Source organism: Aedes albopictus, chromosome 2 (assembly GCF_035046485.1).
Source record: "Aedes albopictus strain Foshan chromosome 2, AalbF5, whole genome shotgun sequence".
Classification (NCBI taxonomy): Eukaryota; Metazoa; Arthropoda; class Insecta; order Diptera; family Culicidae; genus Aedes; species Aedes albopictus.
Genome location: NC_085137.1, coordinates 204,880,571 through 204,900,874, shown reverse-complemented (window position 1 = coordinate 204,900,874; position 20,304 = coordinate 204,880,571). Strand labels below are relative to the sequence as shown.

Sequence of the window (20,304 nt, the reverse complement as noted above, 5' to 3'; positions counted from 1 at the left end):
TCATTTTGTATGGTGACCTGCATTATAGATCGACTTGTAAATCATGAATTAGGTCGTTTTTGGAAGTGTTGCCATATTAGTTTTGCATGCATCTCATATGATATACGATATCATGTCTTAATTTTGTAAATGTTTCCCAATTGAGATTTGATGTAGTTATTTTTATCGGAAGTGTTTCAAATGAATGCAATGAAAGTTTCATGACCAAAACTGGTTGAAAATTTACGAAAAACAATGTTTTTAACTGAAAAAAATAACGCAAACCATCAATAAATCACGTATTTAAGTATTGTTTTTGATGAAATATTATGGTTTCACTTGCATAAACCACAGAGTTTACTACTATTACGTCTTCTTATAGCTCCCAATATCTTTCAGACTGTATTCTGGCTGAAATAACTTACATTGGACGGCTCATATTTCGAGAAATGGCACTGAAAGTATTCAAATTTCTAGCATGAACTACTTGTTTCATAATTTAGACATTCTTTTCAAATAAATCATATTAAAAATGAATGTGGCTCACAACTAAGACTCATTTATAATACTTTTCTTCAGATTGAATGAAATAAGCCAATTGTTCATACTGTAACTCAGGATCTCTATTCATCAATAATAGATGGTCTTGAGTTCAGTCGATACCAAGGTATCTCAGTGACAAATATGTTACTGAGATAACTTGCGTACCTCACAGCAAAAGGGTATATCACAATAGTTCTAAAATCTGGACGCAGTGATCTTCACCCGACAAACCAGAGAAAAAGCCAATTGTTTGACCATATCTTGCATTTTTGTATGAGCATCTGCTTTTAAATAAACGGGGTACAAAAATTCTGACACTACTTGCAGTTCTTTCACTTAGCAGTCTTCTAACTCATTATGTAATGCTAGTATCAAACAGGTATACTCTACAGGCATTAGGGCACGTCTTTATTTCAATGCAGAACTATTTATTTTAGCTTTTATCAGTCCCATTTAAAGTTTAAACAACCAAAAAACTAGTATACTTAATTTTTTCATGACATTTTATGCAATAATTTGAACATTTCTAACAATAATTCTGTGCCATATTTTCAAAACTGCTAATCTTGCTTACGTTTGAGTGTTTACAGAAATCAGTTTTCTTAAATAAACTTGTTTACCGTCGCTTCTCCTTATCGGGACATTTTTTAATAATATTTCTCTGAATTTCACAAATAAATAAACTTTTAAGGTCAGTTATCTTGCAAACACGTCATAAACTAAATGCCTTGGAGTATATCCTCGATATATACTAACGAAATTGCAAAAAAACTATTGAAAATCAATTTTTCATTTACCTCGGCTAAACGAATGTCTAGGCAAAAGATGACATTTGAAGGGTTTTTACCCTCGTTTTTCTTTCAGTGTATATGTAAATGTGATGTATCACATTATTATAAAACAGTACTAGATATACTATCACTACGATAAAAAGTTTTATCATGAAATCTTTTGTATGGGTTTCCTGACACTTTTTTTGGTCTCGGCTAAACGAATGTCTATCACTGTAGAACGGTATGCAGAGAAGCAGGTTTAGTCCCTATGAGGATGGTACACCAAGAGTGATTAATAGAAGATTATGCAATGCAATGATTGACGAATTTCTATAGATCAATCTCTGAAGAACTTTGTAAAAGTGACTCTGTAAGAATCTCTGAAAAAAATCTGTAGGATCTTCTTAACCAAATCGTAAAATTTATGAAAGAATCGCTAGAAGAATTTCACAATTAACTTTTGAAAGATTTCCTAAAACAACGGAAGAATTTTTGCTATCTCTGACCGATTTTCTATAGGAAATCCTTGAGAAATTTCTGAACAAATATCAAATGAATTTGTAAAGCAATCGCTAGAGAAATTTCCCGAATGATCCATTGGAAGGTTATTTGAAAGAACCGTGAAACAATTCCACAGTTTCTGAAGGAATTTTAAGAAGACGTTGTGAAAACCAAAAGTTTTTTTTTTTGAAGGAATTTTATAAGAATATTTTGAAGGAATTTCTGAAGAATATTTTGAATGAATTTCTGGAATTTCGGAGAAAACGGAAGTATTTCTGAAGGAATTTCTGAAGCAGTTTCTTTAGAAATCCATGGGAAAATTTCTGAATAAAGACTCCTATAATCTAGACGAATTTCTAAAGGAATCTTTCCTTTCCAACCGATGCTTAATTGTATACTGATCAATCTCGCCCCAAAGTGGTATTTCCAATTTTTGATATTTGGATTTATTCAACTTAAAGTTTAAATTTGTTGAACAAAATTCTGTCACAAAATAGGTCACATGGATCGATGGAGATCCACAGGGTACTGGTTTTACAGAAATTCTTTTGGCAATATTTGAATTGGCACTGATGTTATCTGCAAAAGTTGTTTTATAGTGATCAATTTGACCCCGGATTACGGAACCGCTTTATTTCAATAACTGAAATTAATAAATTTTGGCTGAAATTTTGACCAGTTGCTTTCGTTTTGTATGCTAATCAAAATATGGGGGTTGACTTGAGAATCAGAGAACATTTATGAAAAAGATGACAGGGCCAAATAGACATATTACATTTATTTACATTTAAATCATCTAACGAAGATTCAAACTGGTAAGGCATAAGCAACTGTTCTTTCAAGTTCAAAAAACCATAAGTAAATTTCAAAGTCTCAACAGCTTTCATCCTTTTGTAACCACGAAGACAACAGAATCGCCAATAAAAAAAAATGCGAACTCATCTGGTTTGAACGGAAAGTGTTCTTGATGGTTAATGCTTTTAAGAAGAAAAAAAACTAATTGTACCCTGGCATTGGGATTAAAAGAAGCTGGGCGACCAATTCGTTGCAAGATTTTAGCCCTCGAAGCAACAACACCACACTTCCACGCTTTGAACGCACTAACCGGAAGCCATTAACGCCGCCCGTCCGTCGATAGAAATTGATTTCTTTTTCGTGTTTTCGAGGAGATGAATTGAGGCTCTTCGTGCCGCCGCTAGGCTATGTACAGTTAGGTCTCCTATTACGCTCTGATCTGACATCAACCTTAAGGTTGGTTTTTCGTTTTTTTAACGAATGAGATGATTATTTTTTTAGTGAAAGTTAACTTAAGCTACGCTTAACAATTCAAGGAATAAATCAACACGATCGAATGCAAGAAATCCGATAAATTACAGGAGACTCAACTCTACAGTATTTACAGCGTACACTTCATCTGTAATCTTACTCCCGACGCCGAATTTGTCGTTTCCCTTTTGAATGCTTTTCCGCAGAACCCCAACTCCTTCGATCGAGCTCGTATGGCGGTAGATACAGGGGGTGGCCAAAATGTTTAGGATAGGCAACTTGTTTCATCCCACAAAAAAATCAACATGCTGTAACTTTTCTTAGAGTGCATCAAAAAATCTCAAATTTTGACTGTTTGTCAACCTATTATATGTGCATCATTGGTACAAATTTGGGCACGATTGATTATTTTTCGACGAAGTTAGATCCATTTGGTTGAAACACTATTATTTAGACAACTAATTTTTAAACTGTCATACCTAGGAAACCAGTGAACCGAATTGAATTAAATTTTTAACGTTTATCAACAACATAATTATAACTAACATGACGTTATAAAATGCAATATTTTCTCACGACGAATTAAGTTATACCGAGTTGAAATTTTTACCCATACAGAGGAAAATAAGTCAAATTTACAATACCACACAACAATTGATAAATTTGTTCTTGCTTTAATCTAAATAGGCTCAAATATATTTGATTAGAGATAACTTGAGAACAGAACTGGAAAATCTTTAGATATCAACACTAAAATTTATTGACATTGATGTAAAAAAATTACATTTTTTCGAGAAAAATCTAAAAAGTGTCAATCCTTGATAACTTTTTTGAACGTTCAAAAATGACTTATGTTTTAATGGTTTGTGAAGCATTTATATATTGTTAGTGTACGTTCAAAATTTCATTCAATTCGGTTCACTGGTGTCCGAGATATGCAGCTCAAAAATTAGTTGTCTAAAAAATAGTGTTTCATCTGAACGGTTCTAACTTTGCGAAAGAATAATCAAGCGAGCCCAAATTTGTACCAATGATGCACGTATAATAGGTTGACAAACAGTCAAAATTTGAGATTTTTTGATGCGCTCTATGAAAAGTTATAGCCTAAGTTGCCTATCCCAAATATTTTGGCCATCCCTAAATACCTAGAAGATGTAGCCATATTAGGCAGATATCCAGCCAGCCAACGCACACCGTTGATAATTGTTATGAAATCGAAATCGATGAAGAGATTACCAGATTTGCTACGGAACGGAAGTTTCGGCATAGGTAAACAACAAAAGAGGCAAGAAAAAGATCTAAAATTTACAACATCAGAATGAGCTGCCGACACGTTTTGACCGCGTACGTCGTCGGTCCGTCCAATGAACCATGGAAACAGTTCTGATGTGTACCTAGGTACCTCTCCTCTGGTTGGATAATTTGTGAATGCGAGAGGTCATTCTGTTCCAAGGCTGGATCAAATTCCAAGCAAAAATAACTGAAGACGGTGCGGTGTTACAGCGGTGAAAATTATTTCAATTAGCTTGAGGAAAAAATCGCGATCGCGATCAATGAGTGTACACACTTAATTTTGATTACCGAGTTCGGTAATTTTTTGACGAGATTAAAACTGCTGAGCACCGAACTCGTTCAGCAAAAATGCATTGTTTACCTTTTCCATACGATTTTGACAGTTGTTTTACTGAGCCTCAGTAAAATCGATTACCGAAACTACCGAGATCGTACTGCTGTTATAATCTCGTCAAAAAAGTACCGAACAGGCAATTCAGAAATAAGTGTGTATAACAGTAGCGGTCGAAAATCGACAGAAAAATGTGTTTCTCATTCAATTTAATGGTTTCAGGTTGCTCATGGAAACCAAAGTTATCTACACTTTTATTTTATTGGTTCACGTACCCTACTTGATCGAAAGCTTCTGTTCTGGGTATTCGAGGCCGCAGAAATGGTGTGATCCAATTCCTTCGTCAGCTGCCAACCGGTTATTATGCCACCATCGGTGGCTGCCTAGAATGTCATTTATCACCACATTCGTATAATTGAGTTACTCGTTTTTCAAAACTGCCTATTCCAGTCAACTGCAAATCCCGCAATAAACCGCTAGAATCTAGACAGTCTGTGGTCTTGTTACCCACATTCATGGCCATTAATTTTCCGCTCACGGGCGGAATGACTATTTACATTAAATGAAAACAAACAAGATTCACACCTGATTGGTTTACAGCTAGCGGCAAATGCACACGTTGAGCCCATCAGTAATCGTTGAAACTTGTTGACTAATTGGATTTTTATTAAATTGAATTGACTTCATTGGCGATCCATTAACGAAGGTAGAATCCTCTTCAAAGATTACTTTCTTATCTTTGGTTAGTAGATCGCCCACACCAGTTGCAGGTCCAATGTGGTGACATTAAATAAATATTCTTCGCATACTCTCGCCATTAAGTAACGTTTGATCACCGGTTTTCAGCAGCACCACCCCGATCAGAAAGAAATAACAAAATTATTACCGACGGAGTAATTATTTCAAAGATAATATCATAATAAAATTTGTTATAACATTAGCCGGCGTTAAAAAACTTACTTGTTACTTGATGAGCTATTACTCGTAGCGGTGAGTCTACGCCAATGAAACATTGGCCTCCACTACTGGTTTTGGTCCTGGGCCAATCGCTTCCAGTCACCCTGAACGTTTAGAGTCATTAGGTTCTCCTCAGCTGGAAACAGCCAACGTGTGCGCGGTCTGTAACGAAACCGACAGCTTCTACATGGTTCTCTATTGAATATGGTTTGAGCTTGTCATTCCTCCGGCCTACGAGTTACGTGCCCAGCCCATCCCATCGCCGCCTGTATTTACTTCACTATAAATATCCACCACGTTATATACTTGGTACAATTCATAGTTCATGTGACACCACAAGATACCGTTTTCCAGTTTACCACCGAGTTCAAGCCGTACAAAGCGACCAGAAGAACCAGGATCTTGCACAACGGGAGATTCGCAGTCTAAAAAGGCCCAAGGTAGCCCGTGACATTTCAGGCCAAACATGTCTAAAGGTTCTATCTGCAGAAGAGAGGCTCTCTTTGGTTTCCCTCTCTTTCGTTAATATCTCAGCTGTTTATTTGTATTATGATTGTCTCATTGCATTGAACTATGGTTAAAACAATCGTCTTTTGATTTGTACTGCAAAAATAGTGCAAAAATAGAAAAGTGTACCATTACATTGCAATAATTAAAAGAGAAAGTGAACAAAGAGAGCCTCTCAAATGCAGATAGGACCCACTGAAATGTTTGGCCTGATTTACTCTAAATATTTTTAAAAATGCAAATTTTTCCGTGACGTTCTTGTAGAACTGGTCTAGCCGCACAAGTTTTTCATATACCATATTCTCAGATTGAGCTTCTAAAATGAGCTGGATTCATTCATTAGATATGTCGAAATGACATTTTCAGCACTGCGACAGGGGTTTAAGTGAGCATTTTGCCTATTTTTAGCTGAGCATATCAAAAAATTCTACAGATGTCAAGTTCTAGGAACTGTTTTAGGATTATTTTTACGATGATTGACAAAATTACAACAAATCGGAGAAAATTGGGTCGATTTTGAAACTTTCTACATTTGAATTGATTACAGCTGACCTTGTTATAGTTATGGTATCACAAACATATTTCCAGACTAATTCCATAAAATATATCTAAACATAACAAACGTTGTTATAGCTATCGATCGATGATCGATCGTAACTGGACACAGCCCGAGCAGGTATCACTTGAAAAATAATGGCCATATTCAAAGTTATATCTGTTGTTTCTGAACACGACGCGTAATACCTTGGAACATCTGCTGTTCAGTTATGGTGCTTTATACACGCGAAGGCAAATATTTCTAAATAGTGACTGCTTGCAACCCAGTGAGATCTGGTCGGCAGAATCTGGGAAGGTCTTAAAGTTTATAAATTTCATTGCACCTAGCTGGAAGAACACGCTTCGTTGCATAGATTGATAACTTGACATATGTTAATTAATGCGAATATCAAAACGAGACATACCGTCAAGTCACCGGTCACCGTGGATCTAAACGGATTTGGGGCGAATAAGGGCTGTCATTTGTTACCAATCTTATAAACATTGTTGGTGCCGCTGTTAACTGCTTTCATTAGAGGTTAAAATTAAAGTAATATGTATCCACAAAAGTAGAAATTTTCTCACAAAATTTAGTGATACATATAGTACAATTAGTATAGGGTAGTAAGGTCGCCTGATTCCGTGGTAGGTCACCATTCACCGTGGTAGTAGGGACCCATTCACCGTGTGTCAGAAATTTTATTCAATTTTGTTAAAAAATTCGTACGGGGCAAAAGTTCGCAGTGGGTCTTTTTCTGAGCACGAGTTAAGAATCCAAACAAATCTGTATGGGTTCGATACGTAATCAGGTCAGTTACTCGTCAATAAAAAATGGAACGAATTCGTTATGGTTTGCAAGAGTTATGCGAAAAAAAATATGTTTCTAGGTATTTTGATAGAATTTTTGGACCTTTTGGAATAAGAATTTATAGTAACAGGAAGAAGAAGAATCTCATAACCTCTTGATGTCGGAGAATTGTTATTCCATAGTAGTTCGCAAGGTGCACTCGGATAAACAATAAAATACTAGTGTTTCTTGCGGAAAGAGACATTGTTAAAACCTCGACAATGGGGCAAAAGTTCGCACTAGATTTCTGAATCTAGCACATCAATATAATTACAGAATCTATGAAGCAATGATGATTTCGTATAGAAACTACTATATATGTATAATATGTGTATTGGAGCGGACCTGGTGTGATGGTTAGAACACTTGACTATCACGCCGAGGACCTGGGATCGAATCCCACTACCGACAAACTCGCAAAAATGTGAGTTCTTCCTTCGGAAGGGAAGTAAAGCGTGGGTCCCGAGAAGAACTGGCCTAGGGCTAAAAATCTCGTTAAAACAGATAAAAAAAAATAATAATAGGGTAAAAAATCAAACTTTGAACTAGTCAAATTGTAATCTTAATTTGAACCATTACGAAATTCATTAAAACGACGTACTTTTTAGGCAAATATTGTCCCGAAAAAGATGTTAAACAGCTTTCCGTAATATAACCTGATAACATGGACTTCAAAAGCATTGAAAAAAGCGTTTTTGTCATGGAAAACAGCCAATAGAAAAATCACTGCGATTTCACCCATTTCCCCCCTGAGAAAGCGCATTTTAGGTGCACTCGTACAGCTCATGCATTATATCACACGCGATATGTGAACACGTCAAATGAAAGCTTATTTATCGTAGAATCGACCAACCGAATAATGTTCCGCTATATTTGACATTAAATTATCAAATTTAAGTAATTCTTACATGAAGAATGTTATTTTAAGTTGAACCATTTGTAATCTAAATTTGAACTAGTAAACGGGGCGAGCTTCCAGTGTTGGCCTGCAGATTGCGGTAGTGGTTGTTTTGTTTACTCTTGGGGGATGAAAAATTCCAAATTTAGTTTCCAAGTTCCCGAAGAGTTTAGAACATTATGTTCACCCATTTAAATCAAGAGTGAAAAATGGCAAAAAAACATTTTAAAACATTTTCTTCGTCATCCTCGTCGTGTATTTTCGTATGTTTCTGAAGGTCTTATGTTCATCTTCTTTATCGGGGTCTTTAATAGCTTAGTTTGTAAATTCACAGTTATAATTCATCACCATACTGACAGGGAAAAGATTCGATTACGGTCCCGTTCAACAGTTTTGCTGCATATTTGATTTTTTTCCATGTATTTTGTGTTACGTCTGTGATTACCCCACAATGTGTTTTGACAACTTCAGTAACGCTGGAAAAGACAGCTCTTAGTTCATAGTTTTTGAAGTCTTCATATAACACATTCTATACAAAAGCTGAACACAAGGTCGTATTACAGTTGGGCCGTAATGCTAAGAACAAAAAGAAACAGATTTCATGGCTAGAGTGAAAAGACGAACATGAATTAACATGAAATAAATGAACATCCCACCTATAAACTACACAGTACAAGGTGCGAACTTTTGCCCCGCATAATGCGAACTTTTACCCCCACTATGGGGCAAAAGTTCGCATTGAAGTACTTGTATAAAAAATTGTATTACTAAAACTACAAAAGCAACGCGAAAAAAATAAGTACTACGTTTTGAAGGCAACATGATAGGTACCCGTTTAACGAAGAAAAACGATAGATATTGTTTTCTTTTCGTTTAATAGTTATTTTGTGAAGTCTGTTACGTGCGAACTTTTGCCCCGCATTACTCTAAACACACTTTAGTGTTAAATGGTACTTTCAAAAGTTTATAATGAGTGTTTTGACATGGTAACAATTCATTAGTGTTGTATTTGTGAAATTGAAGGAAATTTTCATACCATTCAATCGTAATATGGAAATAATGAAAAATATTCGAACCCGAGCAGAGGAGAATATCAAATACATAACAAAAGAAACACACAACCTGTTATTATATCATAATTTGTTATTATAAACTTACCAAAGTATTACTTCTTTATAACATGTTTTGCTGGGCAATCTTATTTTGTTATGATGAAATTATTGAGATTGATCCACTACAGAACATTTCTATAATATACTTTGTTGTCGACCAAGTTTTATTATTGAACTATAACACAACAATAACATGTTCTCAAATTCACTGCAAAATTCATTGTTGTTAAGAAGTTATTGATCTTATAAAACTTGCTATTAAATTGATCTTCCAGGGCAATTTTTTTTATGATTTTTGTTATTTTGCCGCTTACGACGGACAAGTTTATAACATCATAAGATATGTTGATAACATATAAATTACTGACTTCATTATACAGTTATTATGCCAAAATAACATATTTTATTATGCTGTTGATATTTTCTTTTGCTCGGGAAGGCACATGGTGAATGGAGCCCCCACGGTGACTGGCGCTTGAAGGTACCACAAAAGTTCAGCTTTTACGACGCAGTGGTTTAATTTCCCCAATAGCGGGGAGGTAAAAAATCGATTATTGATATAACAGTGCTATAATTGATATAATTTTGTTATGCCATTCCGATCGGGGCCCCGCAGTCTGCTAGTTACAATCAGGCTCATGTGTGTAAATGTAAATGGTCAGTACCTAATGAATATTATTTAATTGCACGTCTTCCTTAGAGTCTCGGCCTACGACTTTTGCGAAATAAATGATATTGAGGTAGGTATAACTTTCTTCTCAACGTTGTCGCGAGACGACCGGTTGTACCAGTGCAATCGAGCGCTTGTTTCAAGAAACAGAATGCAAAAGCTCTGAAGCTTAAGGCTTTTTACGGCATCATCAGCATCGGCAGCCATGTTGGATATTTGGATCGAAATTTCAAAGTGATTATTCTCGGCCACTAAAGCGAATAGTCGTATGAAAAAGTATCATCCTATTTGCTCACTCGTAGTGATTGCGATGATACTTTTTCTGCTGCATGACTGCGAGATTGACTGTTTTTTATCACTTCAAAAACGCGAGGCAAACAATCATTGAAAAGCAAAAAGTCAATGATTCGTATGTGAGAGCTTGGTGATGCATTATGACACCTTAAGCAACGATTTGTCAGGTATCGGTATCATTCATTCTTTCATCGCGATTAGTATGATGGCGATCAAGTTGATGTGTTATGTTATTTGTTTGACAAAGACATTAGAAGTACTTGGTTTATAAGAACCCAAGTAACACAGAAAACATCTTCAAAAATTAAAATCTCAAAAGATGGATTATAAAAGTATTATAAGTGAAATATAAAACATCTTGCACAGAAAACAAGCTGTAACTATGTTATCCGATAACATGCAGAACAAAACATGGAATCGCCTCAAAGCAAGTGTGAAATACAATAATTGAACAATTATACAACACTTGCTGTTCCGATTTTTAACATGCAGTTTCCCGCCTTTCTTGCATAGAAACACGTCGAAACCGTGCACGAAACCGTGGATACCTATTATTGGACCTATTAGGATATCTATTATTGGACTGACGATGGAAAGAGTTGGCTCCGAGTACTAGTTGAATTCTAACAGGATCAACGCACCAAGGATGAAATGTGAGATAGAAGGTGGAATCACGCATCCATAAAACTTCTGCTATTTTGTCCGGACCACTTTCCCATCCCTGTTCTATCTGCTATTATCCTTTTGCTTGAAGAACATTGAACAACCTACCCTGAACACATTCCAAAACTCAACGCGGGCTGTGTGTGCTGTTCTATATGTAGGAAAAACACTATAAGACGCAAAATCGCTCAATGTACTCGCCTTACCTTAAACAATGAAATATTTGTACTCAACAATAAGCTTTTAGCTTGAGGATCATATCAATCTTCTCACGAAATTTATAAAATACTAGCTGTCCCGGCAAACTTTGTCTTGCCAAGTATTTGTGGTGGTTTGACAATTTTTAAGCACGGCACTCTAGATTGGTTTCATTCCGATCAAATTTCTTCCCAGTTCATAAAAAATCAGGTTTTTATCAATTTTCTTACTTTTTTGAATAATTTTCACAACTTTTACTACTTATAAACACAGCCACAGCGAATACGAATCGTACCGTGCAAGAGTCATCCTGATCGGTTCAGCCGTTCGTGAGTTTTGTTGCCTCAAAGGGGATTCAAACTCATTTTTATATATATAGATAATGCGAGATCCTAGAAAATAGCAAACCTGCGCGATTGTTTACGTCAATGTTTTGACGTTTGACAGATTTGGATTCGTTGAGGAATAAGTTGTATTGTAGTTATTTTGGCGTTGCACGAAGTATTTCTTTCTGTTGTATGTTGAAAATGCTCAACTATAACTTATTTTTAGCGCTAATCTAACTTGTTTCACCGCTTATTGCCAGCAACTTTGTGGAGATGTAATTTTAACGTTATTTGAACTTCTTCTTAAATCGAAGTTTTCATTCACCTAAAAAGTATTCAGGTTATAGTGCCGGGTGAAAATATTGATACACAATAAACAAAATGATAAAACTGTCATCTAATTTCACCGATTTTTTTTATTATGCTACAAAAAAGAATTTTGTTTCAGTATAAGATTTAACGAATCTCTTTTGGAACAAAAGTAACAACGATTAGAAGAGTCATATGCTGAAATATAATTATTGTTGAATTTTAAATCACGGTTTATTTTTTTTTTTTTTGAACGGCGCTGTACGCTCGACTGAAAATTAGCCATGATGTTTCTTGATGTGGCATTGGAAAAAAATCTCACAAAGCAGCACCATTTGATTTGTTTATGATGCATTTTTATTTCAACTCGGAGGCGCATGCAAAATGGGAGAGTAAAATCAATGCTTTCACCATAAATCTTGAGCCGCAGGTGAAACAGTTCTTTTCCTTCACTGACTATGACTAAACTGCATAATTTATAATCAGATTATTTTCATGATGTGTTCATGTGATGGACGTCTATTGACATTATTCCATGGAAACCATTTCTCGGATTGAGGTTGTATTTTTGAATATAGTATTTCTCTTGTTTTTTTTTCTGACATTTGCGACGCATCACATTCTGAACTCACTGATTGTTTAATTAATGGTTTATGTGAGTTTTATCACAAACCGAAAATATTAATTTCAACCTTTGCAATGAATCTGTAATGTAAATGTTATATGCAAGTTATATCAACTAGAAATAGCTGAACTACAACCACTGATTGTGTTTGTATTATATTAGTTGTTTGCAAGTTTTTTCCATCGACGATTAACTTTGGAATAACAAATAAATATTTTCAAGTTTGATATAGCGTATCTATTAGTACTATAAGCGTAATAGAATACATCGCCCTACATTTTGAAAGATGTTTTATAAGCCGCCATTTTTTGCGCTGTTTTGATGATATAAGTGTTCAATATAACGTAGATAATACAAGAAAAATACAATGGACTAAGCTAGAAAGGTAAATTTTCAACAGTTATACAACTAATGGTGTTACTTGGGAAGTACATAAGAGCTCGAATATGTAACCAATATTTAAAACAAGCTCACCTACGATATTGATAAAAACTAATATCAAAATACCTGAAAACTACATGTAAACTAAATTAGAAAGGTTCTCAGTTGTTCTCACACTTGAAACCCTAAGCAGATTCAACTATTGAGTCAGGTTGTCCGTACTGATTGAGTTGATAGTTTACACAAAGTAAACAACATTGACCCCTCGTTCAAAAACCAAGACCCAGCTTCAAACCGACATAAACTTCCATACTTCATTACCACTTGAGGATTGTTTTAATCCGGCAGCACATTTATCAAAACACATTAAAAATAATAGTTTCAATTTATCGCCCGCACTCAACTTGGGTGGTCTATTGGCCGGCCGATTGCAGTTGCAATCGATAAACCAACCAATGACCATCGTGTCGCAGCTCGCACGGCAGTCGCAGTCGAAAAACTCATTTCGACAAGTCTCGGTTGGAATTGGACCGGTACGTCCTACCCACCACATTCTCTTACGGTGGACATTGGACACACACGGTTCGAGTCTTGTGCGTGGTATCATGCGTGTGGCACCCAGCTTCGGCTTCGGCTGCATTCCAGTTATGAAAAATAAAACTTTTAATTTCTCATAAAACCAGTGGGGAGTAATAAAGTGTTGATTTTAAAGTGGGTATTCAATTTCCAAGCATGATTTTAGTGTGTTTTAGTATGCAGCCCTGAACCGGAGGGTTAGCAGTACACACCACAAGTGGATGAGTAGACCCAAACCTTCGTGTTTTCTGTAACCCAACTGAATTTACTAAACACAGCTTAATAATTAGCTTAACCCTCGAGCGATCGCGCTGTTGTATTTTGTACAACACGTTGAAAAAGTATCACTTTTTGTACTCAGCATTAGCGTGGTGCTGACGCAGGTAGTCTACCGCGCGAGTTACGGAAGGTTAATAAGTCGTTTGTCTTTTGTAGCTTGCAATTCACATATTTCAGTGATTTTTTTTAAGACTTTAAAAATCTTATTTAAATTACATCACGCAAAAAAAATCCGTTCCGATATACGTGCACTCTCAGTCACGGCAACGGGAATAAACGGGAACTATGTATAGCAACGATAACAACGATAAGAAATGTACACCGTGAACTAGATGTCACGGTTTTTAAGGACTGTTCATTTTATGAAGAGGACAACTTTGCAAGGCTATAAAAAGAAAACGCGTAGTTCAAATTTGAGCAGCCTTGGTTAGTTGTTCAGTACATTATATTAGCAGATAATAACAATAAATAAATTGGGTTAAAATTATTGAACCTCATAGAAATGTGGCAAAGTGTTTCGAGAGATCAATTTTTCAATTCCCAAAAACTAAAGATAAACACAAAATTTTTGTTAAACATCGGAGTATCGTTTTTAATTGCATTAAAGTGTTTGCCATGCTGCAGCAGTTTGAGTGATACATATTCTGGCAAAATATAAACCTAATCGGAATAATGGTTGCTGAGATATTAAATTTACAAGTTGGACTCGATTTTCGGAATAAAATTTATTTGTTAAACAAAAATGTATAAAAATATTAAATTTTGAATGTTTTCAATTGATCTTGGAAATGGAAAGTACTTATAATGCAATTTCAAATGCAGAAAACCGCTTCTTGATAGCATTGTTGGCTTGGTTACTGTGCTTCATGGCAGTTACCAGAGATAAAACCGCTTCGTTCTTTGAAGGTTCTTCTAAATAACGATGTACTCTATTGCAAATACAACTTAACAATGATGTCGAAAATAAAAATTGTAGTTATTTTCAAATAAGGTATATAATCACATAGGGTCAGACCTTGCTGAAAATAAATAATAATAAGCTTCTCTAGAATCAAAAACTTGCATTTATGGAGCAAAAAGTATGCAATTTTTCATTATGGTCATCATTAAGTATTAAATTTATGATGAAGAATGTACTTTAAAGCATATTTTTCTTTGGTATCATTTAAAATGCGATTCTCTTCTATACTGGACAAATTTTGAACTGATTCCGTAGTGTTATTGCATCACTGGACTTAAATTAGTATTTTTTTATCGATTTCATTGATAACAAGGCAACTCACTATATCAAGCTGTATAATGCTTGGTGCATTATTACTGACCAACTATTACACTCTACCTTTAGAAGAATAGTATTAGATCCCAACACATTGAAAAGTTCATGAAAATTTTAAAGTTATGTATGTGGAAAGTTGTGTAGAATTTTGAGAAATGGGGTTTTATTGAGTTTTAACGAAAACCGCTTCAGTTCCATAACTAAGGACAATTTGTATAATGTTATATTTTTCCTACACTGTAGAATAGCTATGGAAATTCATGCAAAAAGCCGATAATGATTTTATTGAAAAATAAAAAAGATATCACACAAATAAGGTGTCCTCTTTATAAAATGAACAGTCCTTAGAACGCCTATATTGACAGCTGGAACTAGTTCCAGTTCACGGTGTATATTTGTCTGTTTTCATATTTGCGTTTGTTTGTTCACGTTTATCAAAAAGGATTTTTTCGCGTGAAATAGATAGTTATTTGGGAGAGCACAGTTATCCTTGGAGGTAAGGATAGAAAAAAGCTGAAAACCTCCATTGTCGGCCATGTCTATCTTTTTCGTTATAAAGATAGGAAAAGATTTTGTTAGTATTGCGACATTTGCACCCATTTAGACTCGGCCGAAATTCATTATCATCACAGTCGAATTTCGCACACGACTTCGCAGCGGCTGGCATGCACAAGTTCGGTTGAGTTCAATACAGGGGCGTCGCATGCACAACAGGTAAACAAAATAAGTTTAATTAGTGTGAAATTTTGCTGGGAAATGATGATTCAGTGGATTCTCAAATTATCACAGTAGTCTAAACATTAATGAGAAACCCAATACCAAGACCTTAGCTATCGTTAAGCTGTTAGTACACAGGGTTAAATATTTGTCCAAAAAGAAACCTATGCTCAAACATCTTGTTTGACTCGATCGACTATTCTTTGATGTCAAACTTATGTTGTTTTTTGAGTTCTTTTCTTGTCAAATATTTGACCATATGTTCTTCAGGTCTTAGTTAGTTAGGGCAAAAAATAAAACTTTTCATTCACTCTCCAACGCTCAAACAGAGCAGACGTGTTTTACGGCCTCAGAGCGTTGATTATAACGAAAACACTAAGCTCTGAAGATGTGTAATAATAAACATTAGTTATTGTGAAGATGATCGCAGACTCTGACAGCAAAGGATCTAGAAATGCCAGTTCCGGCGTAGTTCTGTCTTTATCAAGAACAGGAGGTACGTTAGATCCAAGTGGTTCGTGGTTCGTGCGACTGGTGGTATATGGCAGCGTACTCCTAACGGTCGAAAAGCTAAATAGACGGAGAAATTACGTGTCATGGGCATTCGCCATGAAGATGGTCTCAGTACGTGATGACTTCTGGTGCGCAGTGATATCGAATGAAGGTCGTCAGTATGTGAAGAGCAGGCTTGTAAACATTCGACACTTTTCACTACCTTCGTTTCGTTGCCGCGGTCGGGTGTCAGCTTACTTTGTTTCATTCGAGCGCGACCGCTACCCCTTACACACAACACGAGCGGCAGAACGAAGATCAATAAACAAAAAAGTGGATCAAATCATCATTGTCTGACACGATGACATTTCTCTAATTCCAGCTTTTTGAAAGATTTCAGCCAATTTTGATTAGGATTGATATAATATTAGTTTATTCGTGTGTGATAAATTGATTAAAACACATACATTTATCCAAAACATCTCTCTATATGGGAAAGACAGCAATAACAAAAACCGAACCATCTCCCGAAGACGCAATCGTGGTCAAGCGCATTTATTCGACATTTTTGTTCCGTACAGTAGTTTGATCGCTTGTGTTGCGAATGTTGGAGACAAAGGCAGCCGAATATCGACGAAAAGGTGTCAAAGACTGTGATCGTTAACAAGACTGGTGAAGAGTGAAGATATCCAGATGCGGACGTTATCCACAATTTATTTGAGTCTAGAGAAAACTAACCCACGCAGCACTTGCGACATCATTCGAAATGTGGTTTTCTACACTTTGGTCTAAATGAGTTGCACTGAAAGCACACGCAGATGAAAGTTCATGTTCATGTTGAGTTGCATTTCCCGAGCAGAAGGGCATACGTTACAAATACCATGCGAAGAGCAACATGCGCTCTAATACCTAAAATTGTTATTGCTGCGTTATTCTACGAAATGTTATGAGGACATCACAATAACAGTTGAAGGTATTTGAGCAGAGTTTGGTATTGATGTAGTATTTGTTGGTTTAGCAGTGAAAATAACCGAAGAACAAGATTTGCTATTACATTATGAAATCATCAAACAAATGGAACATTTTATAACAAGAAATGTTATTAGTTTGTTATTCAATAACTTTGGGATAACAAATACAGCACTTGAAATTTTAGGTCTGCATTCATTATTGAAATAACAAGACTTGTTATTTTCTAGGTGTTATTTATACAAAATTTTGGTATTCGTTTTTGTTATTTTGTCTCTTATTACCACCTAATGAAGGGCATATCAAGGTATGGTAGTATTTAAGATAAATACCATGATATGTTATTCTCTTGTTATTTTCTTCTGCTTTGGCAGGCCCACTCTTCCCAGCTTTCCGGGACGCCTGGCTGGGATCCGACTTGCCGGCATTACTGCCGACCTTCGCAGTTAGTATCCGCCAAGCCTTGCGGGCACCGCCAGACAGCTCCTCACCTGACGGCTGCTTCACTCGCTTCTGCGAGTGCTTATCAAAAGCAGTTGCATCCGCCACACCTTTTGGGCTTCCTGCGAAAGCGAAGGCCTCCGTCTGGGTAGACTTCATAATCTTTGCATTCGCCGGTTCTGGCGCTGCTGTAGTCTTCACGAGTCTCTCGTGATCTTGCATGGTATCGGCATGCAGGGCTGTTTAAAGATCATTGCTTATGTTGGACTTCGTGGACACAAAGTCGATTATCTTGCCAAGCTGCTGCTCAGCCACCTCTATTGCAGATAGCTAGGGTAACGCGCCACTTGGGCGGTGGCTTCTATATTCGTCTGTTTGCCACTATAACTTAGTCAATTTTGAACCAATTGACTTGAAATGTTGTGCACGGGTAGATACTATCCCTATCTCACCACATTCCAAAAGTTGTGTCAATTGGTTCAAATTTGACTGAGTTATAGTGGAAAACAGACGAATATAGAAGCCACCGCCCAAGTGTCGCGATTCCCTAATCGCTTTTTTGTTCGATGGCCCTTATCAACCATGCTCCGTCCGGCAGGCTAGCCGGTGAATAGATCGGAGCTCCCACGCTGGAGCTGCGTGCGCAGCTTCCTGCTCCTGACTCTTCACTTCTCCTTAACGGAGACCTTGCCAACCCACTTCTTGCGAAGGGATTAACCTAGTCGCTACCACTACCACCTGTTTGAATTTGGGTTTTATAAATTTGATTTCATACTTAATCCCACGAGTTGCACGGGAATGGAGATCCACCAGTCCAGAGTCCTGCATTAACGCGGTAAGGGACGATATACTGTGGGGGGGGTGCCCAGGTACCCCACAGGCTCCGTTAATGATCAGTATCATTTCACCCCCTTGGTCACTCATTCCTCGGCATAGGTCGCTTGACACCATGAATTGGAGTTAATCATCCTATTCATAGCCGGCAACTACGCGGCTAACTCGCAAGGGGGGAGGGTTGGTGGAGGAAGTGATCCGTCAGCCCCCGGGACTGTAATCCCTGCTGCCCTGTGGCATCGGTCTTCTGGGTCGGATCCAAGCCCGCGGTTGGCAAGGGTCACCGGCACGGTCGAGGCAGGTGGAGGCCCCATTTCAGCATGTCCTTCTGTGTGCTGGCTAGTTACGTATGAGAAGGTCTAGCGCTGTGCACGCGGTATCAGTTCATGATACTTGCTGTGCAGATGAAAGCAGGCGTGGTATCGTCACTGCCTGCCTTCCGAGGAAAAGGGAATGGTAAGGACCACTCGAGAAACTGGCTAAGCCCCTCCCTGAACCAATGCCTTCTTAGTGGTTTTGGATAGGCGAAGGATTTGGTGACAACGTGAATGTTGTTTAGTGGGTCAAGGAAGAAGTAGTCCTGGCTTTTACTCGTGTTGTATAAGACGGTCCTTCGCCCATACTACTTGGATCTCTCTGTTCAAGTGTCTGTTAAGCGGATTATAGAACGGTCGTAAATTTCGTTATACGTGTAAATTAGTTGGTTTTACTCCGTAACTCCGTAACACGCAATAAAATCTGTTATAACACGGTTTGCTGGCATGAAATTTACCTACCTGTATTAGCATCTGCACAATTCCAAGAGTGACACTATCTTAATCCAAATTGCAATGCTTGTTGATTTGTTTATTCCTGGTCTATCAACGTTGAACGATTTAAACTATCGCACGCAATTATCTCTTCACGCTAATGCATCACTCGATTAAAATAAATTGCTGCGCTTTGTGGAAACGTAGATTCAATTCACATTTATGCCAATTCCTTAGAACCATTCACACCATTCACCATTCTTTACCGACTATGCATTTGGTAAGACACAATTCCATTCGGCGACGTCTTCTTACTGCTATTGGTTTCACTTCTTTTTTTAATAAGCACCTTTTCACCGCACTCTAACCACAAATAAACGTTGCAAATCCTTTTAACTAAATCGGCTTAAGAGCAGCCACGTTTTCTCCACTTCTGATCCCCACGCATCGCATCAACGGACGCTGGCAATCGGTGCGCGGGTGTGTAATTGGGTGTACCACCAACGGACACGTTCAGCAAGTCGTGCGATGGAGTTAACCTGAAATTGTACATAAAACACAGTATTTAATAAGAACATCCTTCTTGTGATTACTTTCTGTAGGTGAATATTTTAATGTAGTACAGACAGAAAATACTGCAACAAAAAATAGCATGTGACCATTTGATGGTGCTATTAACCTTCACGTACCCGACCCCCAACATCTGATTTTCAAAATGCTGGCATTTCGTCAATTTTCACCCAACTTTTATGAAGTCGTCCTCAATCGATCATAAATTGGTGCAAGTTTATTACACCCAAATGGTCATGTAATATCCGGAACCATTTCGGAGATATTCCGGATTGTACTGGGGTCAGGGAGGGTGCCGAAATGGCTAAAAATGATCATTTCGTGTGTTTTTGTGTTTCAACCATCGATTTTCAGCGGAATTTTTGTTGCGAACAATGAAACACAACTGCGA

The 20,304-nt window shown here is 37.0% G+C and overlaps 1 protein-coding gene across 1 annotated transcript in view; it reads right to left on the bottom strand.

Annotated features, from left to right (window-relative positions):
* LOC134283985 (uncharacterized) overlaps positions 1 to 19,831 on the bottom strand; it is a 69,522-nt gene extending 49,691 nt beyond the window's left edge. Inside the window, exon 1 of the mRNA XM_062848526.1 lies at positions 19,371 to 19,831. The gene's annotated coding sequence lies outside the window, so the exon portion shown is untranslated. The remainder of the gene's footprint in view (positions 1 to 19,370) is intronic.
* Between the last annotated feature and the right edge of the window lie 473 nt (positions 19,832 to 20,304).